General features: G+C 41.8%; 1 protein-coding gene across 1 annotated transcript in view; it reads left to right on the top strand.

The window, feature by feature from the left end:
• Window positions 1-17,777, top strand: part of CASR (calcium sensing receptor) — a 74,652-nt gene that overhangs the window by 46,732 nt on the left and 10,143 nt on the right. The window lies entirely within an intron of this gene.

Below are 17,777 nucleotides of genomic sequence, written 5' to 3'. Positions count from 1 at the left end.
AAAGTAAAGCAGGATATTCATGCCATTGCTAAATAAAATAATGTGTTGGTTGAAGATTCCATAGTTAGGAAGAATTACCTCTCATTTCTATGTTGCTTGTCTGATGCTGAAGGATATATGTATCAAAATGTAAAGCATCCTGCTGATCTAGGCTTTTGGGTGTACACGCTTGTCTAAAAGAAGGGAATCAGCATCAAGAAGGAATAACACAAATGGGCAGGAATAGGGAGTGCTACAAAGCAACAGCCTGTACTTGAAATGACTGCCATTAAATGGTGTTGGCTATCAAGCATATTTGATATTTGTGCATTTTTTTCACTTCATTTCAAAATCAAACACATGAATAGCAGGTTAGTGCCAAATCTGTGTGCGCACCTACTTCATACCAGGCATTGCGGCTCATTACCCTCAGGAAGCTTTCCTCAGCCCCGGGGTAATGAGTTCACCTCACAAACGAGCATCCTCCAGCATCTCTACAGAGATGTTTTCTGACAAGCAGGCAGAAAAAAACTTTCTAGCAAAGTCAATCTCATTTGCAGAGGTCCTTCTGCCAGTGGTCACCATCCGCTCCCTTTCTCACAATCAGCTCAAAGTTTTCTTGATGGGAAGTGACCTGAGAGAGCAAGGACAGCATAGGAAGCCTCCATACCTGTGACTGGAGGCAGCAGCTGCTAATAACCTCTGCAATTACTGGCCAGGGGATGTGTGGTACAGATAAAGCAAACCTGGTGAACTTGCTGGCTCCATTAGCCTGAGCTCCTGTCCAGAGCAGCCCTTGCCAATGGGAGTGTTGGCTGAGGAGGATAAACGATGAGTTCTACAATTTAATTATGTACCACTTCTTTTTGTTGCCTTTCAATGATATTATCTTATTAACATATATGAGGTTTTATTGTTGTCTGCTAATTGCTAATTTTATGTATTATAATACAAACCTTTTGGAGGATGTGTTGTATCTAATTTGTGAAGGATGCTTTTGTGGGTCTGTATATAAAAACAGCATTTTTACCTCAGTAATCAGTTCATTTGAACTGGACAGCAGGAAGCCTAGCACATAATTACTGTTTTTAAATCAGATGCAGTTCTCCTATTCAGAATTTACAATCTACAGTTTAAGAAGGCTCTCAGCATGGAGAGCACAGGATTTTTCTGTGTCTCCTGAGCTTAAATATCAAATACTACTAACTTTTGTCTCTACTTATTTGTAGCTACTTGTGTGAGAAACTGCTTAGTCATTTTCTCCACTCAAGGCAGTGATCTGTGACAGACCCTGTCTATAAACCCAATCTTGCTTCCTTTTGTTTTACCAGCACCTCTGAGCTGGCTGTGGGCATCCCCACTAGGGATGGGACTGGCCAGCCCAAGCTCTCAGGTGTCCCCAGTATGTGCAGAGACACAGGCACAAACCAAGATGATGAGCAGGCAGGACAGCTTCCCAGCTGTGTCTGGAAGAAGCTGTGCCACTCACTTCGCATGCAGAGCTGCCCAGGGGGTTCAGAGTCCTTTTTCTGAAAATGGGAAGGCTGGCACTTCGGAACTCTACAGAAAATTGCAGACCTTGTTAGGATGTCTGTGCTGCCCTTACTCTGAGCAATCTGAGCTGTCTTGTTTTAAGAATCTACCCTGCTGCAAGGCAGAAGATAATCCAGGTGCACACCTTTGCAAGATGCCTGCAAAGAGCAGATAATACTCTCTGCGTGTGCCATTGTTGTGTCCTGCACAATATTGAACAAAATCAGGTCAAATACTTCTTTTTTCAGTGTTTTGTTTAGATAACAAAAAGGTACAGGGAAATTTAGAACAAAATGTATAAATTCTGTCGCTTTTGGACAAGGCAACATTTTACAAAAAGCACTAAGAATTAAAGTTCATGACTGCACATAGTACAAGAGAAAGAATCCTCTTAAAGCTCTCCAATACCTCTGGCTGCCCATTCTCTTCTCCTGGTGGGTTGTGACTTTTTAAGAGACTGTACTGAGTCGAGCTAACTCTGTGTGTTGCTTTCATTTGTGACTTATCTCCCTCAAACAGAGGCTCTCCCATAAACTGCAGAATAGTGGTGGGAAGGTATGGCAAGAGGTAGGACATGGGCTCAGAACTGCTGTACTGATAATACCTCTTTGTCAAAATTCCCTGCATCTTTGGCCTGTTTCTCCATAACAGCTCAATCAATCTGCTTCCTTTTTTCTTAGTATGTTCCCTGATAAGATTTTCTAAGTCCCTCAAGTTCCTTCATTTTATTGGTCCCTGCCCATATGGCTATTTCCATGGTCACTTCTAACAGCAAGTCTATTTGGTCTTTTGTTCAGTTCTCCTCTGAGCATTTACAGAAGGCTCTCTGTGTCTCTGTCTCATTTCAAACACCGTGTGGTCCTGCAAAAAAATAGGGAGAAAACTAGTAGGGAATCCTAATCTGTCCTTCAAAGCAAATATTTACTACTTCATCTTTTTTCTGTGTGAGAAGAGGAAAGAAAGACCTGTCTTTTCTTCAGACATAGTTCACTCAGTTTGTGCTCGTTCATTTGGGTTCTTGATGATTACCAACAAGCAGCTGATGGGCCTCTTTTTCTGTCTTGCAGTAAAAGCATTGCAATTAAATGGGCAAGATAGGCTCCCAGAGATTTGAGAAGGCAAAAGTGCACAGTCACAGGGTCATGGAGCAAAGCATCCTTGGGTTGACTCCTAGACAATTTGCAGGTTGTGGTTACACTGTGGACTGCGAACTTTGGCATGAGTGAAAAATGAGAGCTCTTCTATGCACCAAGGCAAAGCATACTGCACTGGTTGAAAAATGTGTTGTGCTAATAATTCGCAGGTTAAAGACATGTTCGTATGAATTATTTTATGCCTAGAAATCTGATTGATCTCAGACTTAGTGAAAAGCTGCCATATGCTGTTCCACAAAACAAAAACAAATACAAATTCGCTTCACCTAGCAACACCTAAAGTCCTTTATTACACCTGTGCACCTCCCAGCCAACAGTTCCTTCCTTGGTGCTGGTGATAAGCATTATGAAGAGGTAAAAATGGATTGGTACCTTCTCTAGCTTAACATTTAGGTATGTCTGCCTGGCTAGAAATTGATTCTGCAAGGTTTTAAAGAAGTAAATGATACCTTGGATGACATACGTCTCTCCAGACCTTTGAGCCTAATGGCTTATCTAATCAATTTTTTGTCTCTGTTAAGCTATAGAGGCCTGTCTGAACAGTTCAAAAACAGGTGCTTTGTGATATTAGGAATTAAACAGTATCAGAACAGCTATTGACTGTGGCCAGTGTGAAAATTAGTCATTTGGGAAGAATTGCAAGGAAGACAGAGGAAGCTGCTGAATATCAGGCAATTGCAAAACTTCATCTAGTTTTCATTACAAATGCACTGGAGATAATATTTGTTACGAACAGAAAGCAAGCAGTGTGCCTTTGTTGCAGGAGACCAAGTTGAGGGGCAGACAACTTGAGCCACACACAGAAACGTGAGTCAATAGAGCAAACACAGCTATTTCCCCACAAGGGCAATAACAGATGATTGCTTATTCATCAGTTTGGAGATAACAGCTTGCCAGCAGCAGAGAGCATCACTTGTGAGATCTTCATCTAAGCAGACAATAAATGGAGTATGATTTAGATGCCTCTGCGACTAAAAGGAGAAAGACTTAACTGGACCTTACTAGAGCAGAGGGTCAGAATGTAACTAATAGAAAATGTGCTGGGAAGCCATCACCCTGACAAGGTTGCTAGAAGAAGGATGAATGAATTGCATGCAGCACAGTCTCTCTGTTGTGAAGAAAGGAGTTGTGGTTATTAATTACTTGATAGAAAATGGCTGAGATTCTTTTGGATTGGGGTACTACACACTGCCTGCTGGCAAAACCCACAGTATTTTTGCCTGCTCCCAAGGATGCTGAATTTTTCATAACAGTTATTTTTATATAGTCTTTTATATGCTGCATTGTAACAAAAGCTGTATTTGAAAAGAAGTGTTTTCTTGTATTTATGAAGCTCATTTATGCAGTACCTCTGTCACTTGGGAAAAAGAAGTCAGTTTTGCAGCCTATAATGGGAATTACCAACACATCAGACACCAGTATCTTCTACAAATACACAGCATGTCTCTGTTACCCCAAAGGATGTAAAGTTTCTTCTAGGACTGACGTTTCCTGATGCTACTCACAACTGGAGCTGGTGACAAAGGGCACCTTGAGAGCTTCCTAAAGGCACTCACAAAGCAAGATGAGCAAACAAGCCGGCTTATAAAAACATCTAGTTTCATTTTATAACCATTCCTCTGACTTGGCTGATTTCCATTTATCCCAAGGTAGGGTTGAAGCTAACTTCAAAGGCATGGTAATCATAGCATAGTTTATTATTTCTTTTCTTTCTGGGTAATCAGCCATCTTCACAGATGCTTTACTAACCAGCCACAGAGTTTTATCGCCGAACTGGACTTTCATGCACTATGAAGGACTGGTGTTACTCCACACAGTGGGTGAATTTTGGAGGAAGGAGAACAAATTACGTTTTACAGTGACTCTTTTGCCTTGTAGAATTATGAGTGATCTTCCCACTGGACTAGAAGCAATATTTTGCCTCAGAAAGGACTTCTACCTGTGTCTGTAGGAGGAATTACATGAAGGAATTACATGAAATCAAAGTCTTGATTTATTTGTTTTATTTGTTGTCCAAGACTTAAATTGATAAAGGAAATGGAAAAAACAGATTTAAGCTAGTAGCCAAGTGGAACTTGTGCCCAAACACAATAAAAGTGAATCCGCTGGGATGTTAGTTGACCACTGATGGGACGATGGCTGCGTTTGCAACAGATGCCCATTGTGAATGTCCAAAACAGTTACATGAGTTCAGTCAACTCAGTGTGACTATAGGAAACTTCAGCACTCTTTGTTTTTTTCATGGATAGTAGTTCTTGTCTAGATTATAAATAACCATTAAACTCAGGTTTCATGAATTGCTATGGTTTTGTTAAAAGAAATGATACAGTGTGCAGAACCAGTTGGTTCTCATTCTAACAGAGGCAGCTAACCCAATCATTGAAGTAACTCGTATTGTTCCAAATAGGAAAGAATTTACAGTCAAAAGCTATGACTTCCTCCTGGCCTAGAGAAAAGCACAGTTCTTCAAAGCAGTATCAGCAGTATTCTGTGCAGGATGCAGCTTCAGACCTCATTGGGACTTTGAAGAGACTGATCCATAAAGGGCTGTTAGAAGAGAGCAATAGCAAATGGGTGCAAAGGGACACATATATAGCTTCTTTCTCTGCACAGCTGGGTAGAGACAACAGTAAACACCTCCCAGAAAAGACATTTCAATCAGACTTCGATTACACGAGACAATATATGTGAATTATGCTACTTGAAAACACTGAGCTCGTAGGATGACCTTTGGCTCTGTTATTTATAGCTTTAATAATTGGACTAGTATTTTTGTATTATTTAGTATTAAATTTAGACTTAATAAAAAGAGCCCTATCTTAAGCTGTTATATACTTCACCATAACGGTTATTGTGCAGTATGATGACCTCCCAGGAGCATTAAAACATTATTTACTCAGTCAGGACTTCTGCCAGTAGATCCTTCACCATTTGTACACAGCACCCTGGGCCATTGTACCCAGTCGACTTCTCCATATTATATTTGCTACAAGTGAAACCAAAGCAATTAGAGTAAGTGGCTGTGATTTTTTTTCATATTGTGGCTGCAGGTACAGACAGCAGCATGCAGAGTACAGTACAAAGTATCATCTAACAGTGCTGATAATTAGCTGTCATTGTACCTTTGTCTGTCCAGAGACCATATCTCTCCACAAAATCTTAACAGACACCCAAAAAATGTCACTTTCCAAATGATCATGAAACCCTTTGTATAACAAAGTATGTAAATTTATGCCACATTCAGGAAAGTAAGTAATCTTGATCCAGCTAAGGGGTGCCTCACTTCACATGTAAAACCTAGGTATTTCACTTCTGAAGGGCTGTGTTTGACAGCCAAACTTGTATTTAGCATGATTTATTTTCCCCAAAGACATGCTGACTAGTAGACCTTTTTTTTAATTAGAATGATCTGTGGCAGGTCACATCTCTTGTCACAGATCATGTCTGATTTCCAGATGGGATTTAACTGACCTTTCGTTTCATTGGTCCTTACTTGGCCTAGCTCTATTAGATTTAAAAGTCCAGATGAAGTATGCATCATTTTTCTCCATACAGTATTTATGCACATTGATCAAATTATTCCTCAGTCTTACCTTGATAATTTAAACAGAGTGGGCTTATCTTATAACTAGGATATATTTTCTGCTTTACTTCTGTATCTTGTCCATTTACTCATCCTTCTTTTTGGCATATATTTAGTATTCCTTCAACAGAGTCAACACAGCCAGTGAAAAAAAATCCCACATTTGCATACTCTTATTACTTCCTCATTTGTAGGAGCACAAAGTACGTAAGCTTTCCTTGCCACAGCATGCAATGGAAAGGTTGCATTAAGTTGCCAGTAATACTTTGCAGCATGTGGTACCCCTTCTGTGCCTGTGGCTTGAATTTCTTATGACTTTGTGCATAAGTCTGAATTTCACTGTATTAAACACAGATGTTTGAAGGTCATATGGGGGAAATGCTTTGTCTTGAATATTATTTACCATTACCTTAATCCATGAATTTTCTGCAAATTTTTCCCAACAGTGTTTTGTATCTGCTGCCAGAGTATTGATGAACACATTGGGAAGCAGTGAGCTGTTTACTGAGGCTGGAGGAATTCCCCACAAACTAATGATCTGTCTCTGTTCATATCTGTTGGGCAATTCTTGATCCATGAACGGATGCTTTACATTAAATGTAAAGCTCAGATATTTCACTTCTGAAGGGGTGTGTTTGCCAACCAAATTTGGATTTAAGAAGATCTATTTTCCTCAAAGCTAATTGGCTGCAGCAGTTACGTTTCTCTCCTATAGTATTGTATTAATTGATCCTCAACCCTCAACTCCTGTTTTCCCACTGGTTTTCCTGTGATTGATGTCAGACTAACCAGCCTTCGGTAACAGAGGACATCCCTCTGCCTTTTACAGTATTGTCTTTGCTTGGCAGCTGTTGCAGCCCACCAGAGATTGACTCTGGAGCAGCCCACTGGGCAGAAATCCAAGCCTCTATGAGAGGAGTTAGCTGTGATTCATGCTCTTCACAGACTGTCATGGAGGGGAACTTCGGGCACACTGTTGGGAGTGCATTACATGTGCATGTGTAGCAGAAAGGTGGATTGGAATCGCTGTATTGAATAATCATCATGGCTAGGCTTCGCGAACGAAGATTTGGGAATATTGAATAATAGTAGATAGCATACTGACTTTGTCCTTCAAAGCCAGTGACATTTTTATGTGTATATCAGAAACCTACTGTATTAGTGGTCTTTTTATTAGTTATGGAGTGCTGTGATGAACTGTCTGGTTCTGTCAGCCTTTTAGATCCAATTTCAATTGCTCAAGCTACTCTCTAATCTCTTTTTAAGGACCTTCTACCTGAGTTAATGTCACATTATGGCTCCAAAACAAGTGCCCTTGGGATAAGAGTGTCCATGGTTTTTTTCTGATAGCAAGGGTAGTTCATTTGGCTTCCCTGCTCCTCCTTAGCTCTCTCTTTAGCTTTCTGTCCTCTTTATCTGTCTCTTAAAGCCTTATGTCATGAGGATCAGGCATACCTGACACCTTTCAGTATGTTCAATATGTTCAAGGAACTTATTAATATGTTGCCTGGTCATTTTTTGTTCTTTGTTCTCCAGGATTTTTATGTTCTACTTTCTGTTAGTATAACCCTTGTGTTGCACAGCCTTGGCTGGAGGATCTGTGATGGATTAGTGCTTTTAGAGCACACCATAATAACTACTTTGAGCTTTATTTGTATGATGAGGATAGCAGCTCCTTAATTAATGAGCTTTTATTTTAATGAACACAGACAAAATTCAGTACAAGCTCAGGACTTATGTTCTGTAGGTGATTGCTTTTGAAATTGCAGCTGTGCACAGGGCCAGCATGAGTTGTGGAGGACCTTCAGAAAACAAAATATCCTGGTCCCATCCTGTGTCCTGTGACCTCCTAACTGATGGTTAAATCAGTCTGGAAAAGCAGCCATGCAATGCCAGAATACTTTAAGATCATTTCTTGATTCCTGTGGGTACCTCTGTGACTCATCAAACAGGTCTTTAAGAAGTATTTTAGACCCAGATCTGTAGTGTAACTGAGACATCTACAAACACCGGTAAATACCTATTGGGTTTTTCTGAAGTATCTCAGTCAGACCTGACTTATGCAGCCTCTGTTGTGAAATCTACTAGGCTTTTGCTTTTGGTTTCTTTCTGAACATCTTTGTAAATACAGTGCTGGAGTAAATCTGACCCTAAATCAGATTAGTCCCATTTTATATCAAGTGTAATTTTCAAATGCTTGCCTTTGACATTAAGTTGCTTGCTCCTACTGCTGTAGCAGCTATTAATTTACTTCTGTCACCTCTCACTGTCAAGAAAGTGTCAAAGCTGCTGCAGTTTTGAATCAGCAGAGCAGTGTTCCTTGGCTGCTGGCGAGAAGACCATATAAGCTATCCCATGAAATTAATCCCAGTTACAGGCAGTAAAATTGGTCCTTGTCATAGGAAACTAGGCTTCCTCAGTTTTCCAAGCAGACAGAGCACTCATAGCATAGCATGAGATAAGGGAAGCTCCAAGCACCCTCCTCTGAGTAGCAAGTAATGTGTTTCCAACACAGTTCACCTGAGTTCCTCCCTCTCCCAATTTCTGCAAGTTTCTGTTGGAGGATCTGCTTCTTTCTCACAAAGGACAAGATGTATGCACGGCTCCACACATCAGCACCTTTGCTGCCACTCCTCAAGGAGAGGGCAATGGCCAAGGGAAAAGGTGGAGGAAGATCCAGCTCTCATCTGCCTAGAGATCTCATATCCTTGGCAGAAGCAGAACAGAACCAATTATCAGTTACATGACAATTAGCACATCTTGTCATGTCAGCTTGATGTCCTGTACTTCTCTGGAGACCTGAATAGTCTTGCCTTTGCAGGGACAGGGGTCTCTGCTTCTTTGAGAATATATCATCTCTTTCCCACAAATCACTGAATGTGTCATAAACAATTAAACAATTCCACACTTCCATTTCTCTTGAAGTCAGAAATAGAAGTCAGACTGATGGTCGAAGAGCTACCATCATCACCTCTGGACCTCTCTAATCTTTCTTTAGTTTTATTCTTCTTCTCTGATCAAGTGACCAGAACTAACTGCATTTTCCAAGGGAGACTGTACTATTAATGTACATATTGGCACCATATTTTCAGCGTAATTTTCTTTCTTACTTTAATATCCTAATATTTTGTTTGCTCTTTCAGCTGCATAGTGCACGGAGTATTTTCACTGAGCTGCCTACAATAGTGAGCAGGTTTTTGTCTTGAGTGGTTAGTTAATTTTCTTCAATAAAGATTATGAATAGCTTAAATTCTAACATACGGCACATTGTTTTTGTCAAACACATTTAGCCTTCAGTCATGTTATCCAGTGACCTACCTAGATTCACAAGGAAGTCCTTCAGTTCTTATCAAAGCATAACAACTTCTAATGTTCTTAAATTATTCTCAGCTTTTATACAGCTATTCTTGAGTCTTGAACTGAACTCTTGCTTTCACCCCATTTTTAAAGTCACTGGCAGATCCTTCAGAGCTGAGACATTTCACCCATCTTGCCAGATTTTCTTTGCAGTATTGTCAGTGTATCTATGGCTGACTATCAGTGTTCTCTCTCTTCAACTCTTTGACACCAGGCCTTCTTCCAGAGTTTATCTCCCTTTGTTCATCTGCACTATTGCCAACCTGATAGTTTCAATCCCAGAGTACAGATCAGGCCTTGTACAGCGGGTCTTGACTAGTCTTCATTGTTTTGGCTTGAGTTGTTCAGTATCCCGACTACAGACCAAGCACTCCTTATGCATGAAGCTGGATATGTGTAACAGAAAGACATCCAAATTTTTTGTGGGGTGTTTACAGTGGAAATCACAGCTCTGTTCCTGGGTTCCTTTCAACTTCTCCCCTGAGTTACCCATATAGTGATAAACGGTCACTTCAGAGCAGAAAACCAATAGAAAGCAAGCAGCTTAGGTGGAATCTGGTGACCAGTGATATGACCCGAGGGAATGGCATGAAGCTGTGTCAGGGGGGTTTAGGTTAGATATTAGATGAAAAAAGGTCCTTCACTCAGAGGGTGGTTGGGCACTGGAACAGGCTCCCCAGGGCAGTGGTCACAGCACCAAGCCTGGCAGAGTTCAAGAAGCGCTTGGATGATGCTCCCAGGCACATGGTGTGATTCCTGGGGATGTCCTGCGAAGGGCCAGGAGTTGGGTTTCGATGATGCTTGTGGGTCCCTTCCAACTCAGGATATTCTGTGATTCTTTAAATGTCACAGGTGGTATGAGGTAATGAATCGCATTCTTCACTCACTGAAGAACTCTGTTATCTTCTGAACCACTTTTGGATAAAGGTGGGATTAATGGTGTTGGCATATCTTGGCTTCTTGGTTTTAAAAACAACATGAGCACTACATGTTGTCACCTGTTGGTGTACAAAGGGCAGCAGGGAAGGAGAAGAGATTATAGAGGGGAAGGAAACTTCAGTTCCTGCTGGCAAGAAGAGTGCTCTGGGCAGAAGGGTGCAATTCCTCTTCCTCTGCCTCAGGCTTCTGGAAACAGGTATTACTGATCCAAGGGACTAGGGCCAACACCTTCCTGCCTGCTCAGGTCCTTTGTGTCAGAACTGGTTGATGCTGTGATGACAGCACTGCCTTTGGGAGAGCCTAAGAGTTGGCCCTACATAAAAACAAGGCAGAACAAGATATTCCAAAGTAGACAATGCATCAGGAATTAAAGATTTGATACAGAAAGTAAAAAATTAGAGTTTTGCTAGGCTGTAAATGAAGATTGGCACATGGGTAGTCGGAAGTGAAAGGAAGATAGAAAAAACAGCAAAAAGCTATTGCTTCAGGGAATGCTTTTTTTAAAAGTATTTTACAAGTGGCTCTTTCAGAACTGACCTGGACGTATTTCCGTGTGATAGTTGACCACTGAGTGTGACCACCAGATCCTGCGCATTGTGACCACTGGGCTAATGCGATTGCTAAGCTCTCAAGTCCTTACACCTATTAGGGCATTATGAAGGTATCTTCTTCATGTACTTTATTAGGAATCCAAAAAAAGAGAGGAGAATAAGCCCTCAGCAATTCAAAGGAGGAGTTGCCATCTTCAGTACAGTTGCCAGTTTTTTATCTTCACATTGAGCCATGAAGTGGAATTGTTCACTGCTCTCAGTGTGGGCTCTCTAGCAAAGCAATGAGAAAAACATTTGGTACTCATCAGTCCAGAACTGTTTTACAGGCCTGGATAGAGCTAGGTAGACAGAAACTAAAACTCAGTATGGGAAAAAGTAAGTTAACTGTCAAGACAGGATTCCTTGACACAGTGTTTGGAGAGGGAACAGTTCATCTTTTATGGGGACAGACACCTGTGTGTCCAGGTTCACGTCCCTTATAAGACCATTTGACCTAGTGAGGAAACACGTCAGAAAGAAACTGCAGAAGGAAGCCAAAGATATTAAGCCCTTGACAACTGGACATAGAGAGACTAGTTAAGGACCTGTCACAGCTGAGACACAGTAAATGACAGCTCTTAGCAGATCTGACGTTTATTTGCATTTCTTTAAGAATCAATAACACTAGAACTTTTAACTGCTTGGTATCACACACTCGCTTGCTTTCTCCACAGCAATAGAGGTCTGTCAAGGTGAAAGTCATCGGTTCATGCTCCTCTCAGTTACCATTCTTAAGCATTACTGGCCAAGATCATTGGGCATCCCCCAGCATTTGTCTCCACACATCTCCTTCATCTCCAGGACCTTTTCCTACTTCCAGTGTTTTTCATCTATACATGATCTTCACCTTCTTCTTTCTAGCCCTGAGCCCTAGGATTTGGTTGCATCAGCCTCCTAACTGGTGGATCTGTCTTCTGTCTTGTTACTAACTGGAGGATTCAGGACATGCCACTTTTGTTTAGTCCAGCTGCTGTCAAAATGTACAACTAGCCCATACTGCTGGCAGCTAGGTTGTGCTCCAGAGGACAAAAGTTCAGCTCTGGACATGCAGTGCACATGCACAATTATCTACTGTCTGACAGCATTCAAAATTTAAATGGGTTCTTTTGCCTGCCACTGGCCTTAACCTCAGTGACACAAAGTGTCTACTGTAGATCAAGAAAAGGTGAAGAAAGGAAGCTGGCAAGGCAAAACAAAGGTATTAGGTAGTGTTTGTTAAAAGCGAGACAGCATCCTTCAAATAGCTGAGTTACGTCCGGTAAGTGAAATTGGAAGGTTCATAAACTCTGGCAGGTTAAATGTAAAAATAAATAAGGCAGACCAAAAAATAAATATTGAGGAACAGGCTGTAAATGGGGCACAAGCTCATAAATCCTTTTTTAAACACTTCAGCAGTAGGACTGTCAGTTGAGTCATAGATTATCACCGCAAAAGACAAAGTAAGGCCATGACAGAAGAAAAGTGTGCTCCTCATGGACAAACTTAAGAAGGTTTATTTATTTATGGGAGACTTGCAGAGGATCTGATTGAAGTGACTACAAAAGAAACTAAGGAATACAAGAGCAAAATGAACCTTGATACTTCGGGGCAAGTGAATGATGTTCACCAAGTGCTCTGCCAGAGCTCACAGATGAAGTAGCTGAAGAACTGGCTATGGTGACCAATCCCTCACTTAAAACAGTCTTAGGCACTGAGGCCTAGAAAGCTGACAGATGTGACATCAAATTTCTAAACAGGTTCTGGAGGAGATCTAAGGAACTAGCATAGCCCAATTGAGCCCATTATTAGAAGTTGTGGTTAAAAAAAAAAAAAAATCAGGAAAGAAAAATAGAATATAGTGAGGAGGAGTCACCATGACTTTTGTAAAGAGAAGCCCTACCTCACAAACCTCATGAAGCACTTTGAAAGCACTGGGATAAAGGAACTTACAGAGTATGCTCAGACTTCTTAAAGGCATCTTCTGGTAGTGTGTCACCAAATTCAGTCCTTATGTGGATGAACAGTTGGTTGAAAGATAGTCAGCAGAGGATAAAAATAAATGGTGACATCTGACTTATCACAAAAGGAGTTAAAGAGATCCTTGGGGGGACTCCTTAAGTCTGTCTGAATAATAGTTAAAAAAAGCAAGTGTACTATTAAGAATGGTCACACTAGAAAAGGGACAGAGAGGTAAACAGAGTGTCCTGGGGATCACTTTATTATCCCTTTTGTGCATCTCACTTCAGTATCATGTGCAAATCTCAAAATTGATGAAGGAGCCTAGGAAAGTTTGGAGAAGGGTCAATGGAACAGTTTCTGTACAAGATGCGGCAATATCAGATAGGGCTCATCAGCCTGAGAAAGAAGTGGCTGAAGAGAGATCTGACAAAAGTTTGTAAAATCCAGAGGTATAAAAAAGACAACTAGCAAATTGATAGTTCTTTGTCTTTGCCCACATAAGCATAAAGGTCATCAAAAGAGATTAGTAGCTGCTCTGTTCCAACAGGGATGAAGAGGTGCTTTGGTGCTTTTCTCATAGAATGTAGATCTCCATGCTATGGAAGGTTGTAGATGTGAAAAGTTCGCACAGAACACAAAATGTGCAACATCGTAGAAGAAAAATTCACCCAAAGGTTATTGAGTACAAAGACCTCTGGCCAAGAAAGTCACTGAGCTGCAAAATGTGTGAGAGTGTTCAGGGGCAGTATTAAGTTCCCTTCTGCTCCTGTGTAGGCATTTGCTGTTGGCTACAGTCAGAAACAGGTAGATATGCTGCCAGCCTGACTAATACAACTATATTTATGTTCTGGTTTTATGATCATCCTAAAAGAGTGGAAACTATGTGACGCAGAATATGTAGCCTGGATAAAGCATGGGATGCTACAAGGCTGGGAATGGCCTAAGCAGAAATAATGGGAGAGTGAGATAGAGGGCAGCTTGTAAGTCCTTTCTGATAATAGGTGTTTTAATTAGAAGGCATTGCAATTCAACATGAAGCCTGTGACAAAGGGGAAAAAAAGAATGAAAAATTACAGAAGGAGACATCTGAAGACAGCAGCTTGCATTCCCCACAGGCTTCCACCAGCTGCTGACAGTGCATCCAAGCCACCAAGGTCAACACTTCTTTCATAAACTCTTGGTTCCAGGATGTGATACACGTACCCGTGACACATTCACTTGCCCTGGCTGAAGCAGGGTCTTTAAAGTCTTTGTGGATTGAGTTCTGGTTATTTATGTTTCTGTCTTTAGTTACAAAACACAGTGATATATTTTTGACTGTAAAGCCTTCAGCTAATCTTTGATAGACTGGTGACTACAAAATAGTGCTGTAGTTATTCAGAGTCTACAGCTTCCTCTTTCAAAGTTTAGTGCTTATATATTCCTTGTCTGTTTAAACCGTATTCTCACCCTGTAGAGAGCAGAACTTGTGCAATATACAGATATTATCCTGAGATTTTCTTGCTGTCTAAAAGAGGAACATATTCTGGTAGTTGTTCTGTTACCATTTCATGAGCTGACCTTCAGAAATTTTGACTTGAAAGCAAACTTTGGTATTTGCAGGCTTTGTTACTTCTGTTGTTCCTGTTGCTCCTCCATTTGGGATTTTAATCAGAGCATGTGTCTTTTCTGCATGAACTGATACACCTGGGCTCTCCTGCTCCCCAGCTACAGCTGCAGAGCTGAAGCTGCTATACTGTGCCTGGGGAAAGACAACATTGTTAATTGTAGATCAGTGCTTTTAAATGAATATTAACTGTCAGATACATGTATCAGGTCATCCATGAGACGGTTTATAACCTGAATCCTCAGATGGTGGTGTGGGTGTGTGTGTGTGTGTGTGGGTGTGGGGTGTGGTGTGTGTGTGTGACCAAGGGAAACATCCTGATAAACGAATCCTAATGACAGGAGGTAAGGCAAGGGAACAGACTAATTGAGATTAATATTATACAATTAAATAAACAAACAAATGCATCCAGGGAATCCAGAAGTTTCTCCACCATTCATCCTACTGACCCTAAGACCAGCGAGCGTCCTGCTGCTGCAGCTGGCCAAGAGAGGCAGGACTTGAACAGAAGAATCTTCAGTAAGGTTTTTGCAAGATGGTCTCCTCATATGTAGCAACAAAAGAAGGGAAAGATCTGCACATCCTTCCTATCTATACAGGTAGCAGTCAACCCAGCAGTGATATCCAGTCCAGATATCCTGGTGGCACCCAGCAGGGTGCTACAGTGCTGCGTGAGAGTGCAATGCTGAGTTGGAGTGAGGATTTGGAGCGGCATTCCGCTCAATGTAATGACCCAACTGACAGCTACAGCTGTCACCTTGTGGAAGGTGCTAGGAATGCAGCTTCCCTGCTTGGTATCTACACTGCTGACGGACAAGGTTCCTGATAACATGTCCAAGATTGCAGCCCCAGTGCAGGTGAGGCCAAAGTGAGATGATGCAGTACAAAACAGCACTGTGGATCTGCAAACTGTGTCACCCACTCTGACCTCAGAGCTGCCTCTGCTCTGTTCTCACTGTTCCCTGATGGAGCTGGGCAAGTAGCATCTTCCTGGGTACCCCTCCGGAATGAGGGGGATGAGAAGGGAGCAGTGTCCTGTTTCCTTCCCCAGAGCAGGCAGTGCCCCTGCTCTTCAAAGCAAGGTGCCAGTGCAGAGCACATTCTTTTGCGTTGTCCATCAGAGGGACAGGTCCTGGCTCTTCAGTGAGAACATTCCAGCTGCACTCCTTACAGGTGAGCTGGTCTGCAGAGAAGGGCCACTGGGAATAAGAAGACAGAAAAAATACTACCTTCGCTGTCTCCCGTTATTCAAAGACTGAATGCTGTGGCAATATTTTGATATCCCTCCATCAACATCACACAAGCTGAAAAGGTATTGCCAGCCACATCCTGTATAATACTACCATGATATTTCCAGACTCTCTCAGGCTGGCATTGATATAGGCAATTAGAGGAGGGTATTTCTGTAGCTCTGGGGATTTTAGCTTGAGATAGGAGGATCCCAAAAGGAAACAGAGAAAAATGAGACAATTTAGCAAAACTGACAGGAATTAATGAAGTGATTCAGTTCCCCCATCCCTGTGTTTTCAGGTGAAAAGGATTCATCAAATGGTATTATCTGTTCTATGTCTGTGCAGTGAAGAGGGCTCTGCATGCCCAGACAAATTGATTTAATTTTGGCTTTTTCTTATATGTTGCCTTCCAGAATTGTAAGTTTGGGCATTCGCAGGTGAAAGAGAGTGGAGTGGGCTTATAAGCTGTTGCAGTCAGTAGAACCACAGCAGCAACTACACCGCAGTGGTTTAGAAGCAGCTGAGAGCCAAGTGCCCTCAGAATCACCTCATCTTTCTATAGATCAGCTCTACAGAGAAAATAGCAGAGAACATCCACAAAATGAGGGGGGCTGTGGGTAGAAATCTGATAAGTGCATAAAGCAGCAACTAACTTTGAAGAAAAATATGATGTGGATGAAGTGTATAACAGTTGCCAGCACAGGCTTTCTTTCACACTACAATTTCTTAGGTTTACCTGTCAGGTTATCTAGATCCTGAATTTTGCAACTGCAGTTGTCCCTGGGATTAACTGATTTTGTCCACAGCATATTGGTTGACAGCCTGCTGAACGTGATCCAGCAGTGTGCCCATGTGGCCAAGAAGGCCAATGGCATCCTAGTCTGTATCAGCAATAGTGTGGCTGGCAGGACCAGGGCATGATTGTACTCAGCCCCAATGAAGCTACACCTTGAATCCTGTGTTCAGTTTTGGACCCCTCACTAAAAGAAGGACATTGAGGTGTTGGAGCAAGTCCAGAGAAGGGCAATGTAGCTGGGGAAGAGTCTGGAACACAAGTCTTATGAGGCACAGCTGAGGGAGCTGGGGGTGTTTAGCCTGAAGAAAAGGAGGCTCAGGGAGACCTTAACGCTCTCTACAACTGAATGAAAGGATGTTGTGGTGAGAAGGGGGTTGGGCTTTTCTCCCAGGTAACAAGTAACAGGATGAGAGTAAATGGCCTCAAGCTGTGCCGGGGAGGTTTAGCCTGAATATTAGGAAAAGTTTCTTCACTGAAAGGGTGGTCAGGCATTGGAATAAGGTGTTCAGGGAAGTGGACAGGAAATCGCCATCCCTTGGAAGAGTTCCAAAACTGTGTGGATGTGGCACTTGCGTATATGGTTTAGTGGTGAACAGAGTAGTTCTGTGTTAGCAGTTGAACTTGATGATTTTAGTGGTATTTTCCAACCGTAACAATCCTGTGATTCTATATGACAGTTTAAGGCACGAGGTTAAAATTACAGGAGTGTACTCCTGGGGACAGGCAGAGTGTGATTACTTGAAATTACACAACCAAGAGACAGGAGCCAAAAAAAAAAAGTGGTACGAATTCTCCAGGCCTGTCATGTGGAGAATGAGCTTGATTTGTTGTTTTTTTACTGAAGTGCATTTGGCTTGAGGTTTTTCAATCAAAAGTCAAGTTTGAGTTGTTTCTCAAGCATTCCCGTTTCTGAGTGATTGATCATTCAGAGACGAGAGATGTCAAGTGGGAGTATTTATGCAGAGTGTTTGCAAGAGCAGAGTGAGAGGGATGCATGGGTGACTGAAACACATCAGAGGCTGCTGCCGCTTCTCTGACCCTCACAAAAAGCTATGGGCTTGCAGAGGTGG

This window comes from Chiroxiphia lanceolata, chromosome 2 (genome assembly GCF_009829145.1).
Source record: "Chiroxiphia lanceolata isolate bChiLan1 chromosome 2, bChiLan1.pri, whole genome shotgun sequence".
Taxonomy (NCBI): Eukaryota; Metazoa; Chordata; class Aves; order Passeriformes; family Pipridae; genus Chiroxiphia; species Chiroxiphia lanceolata.
This window is presented reverse-complemented; position numbering and strand designations above follow the sequence as displayed.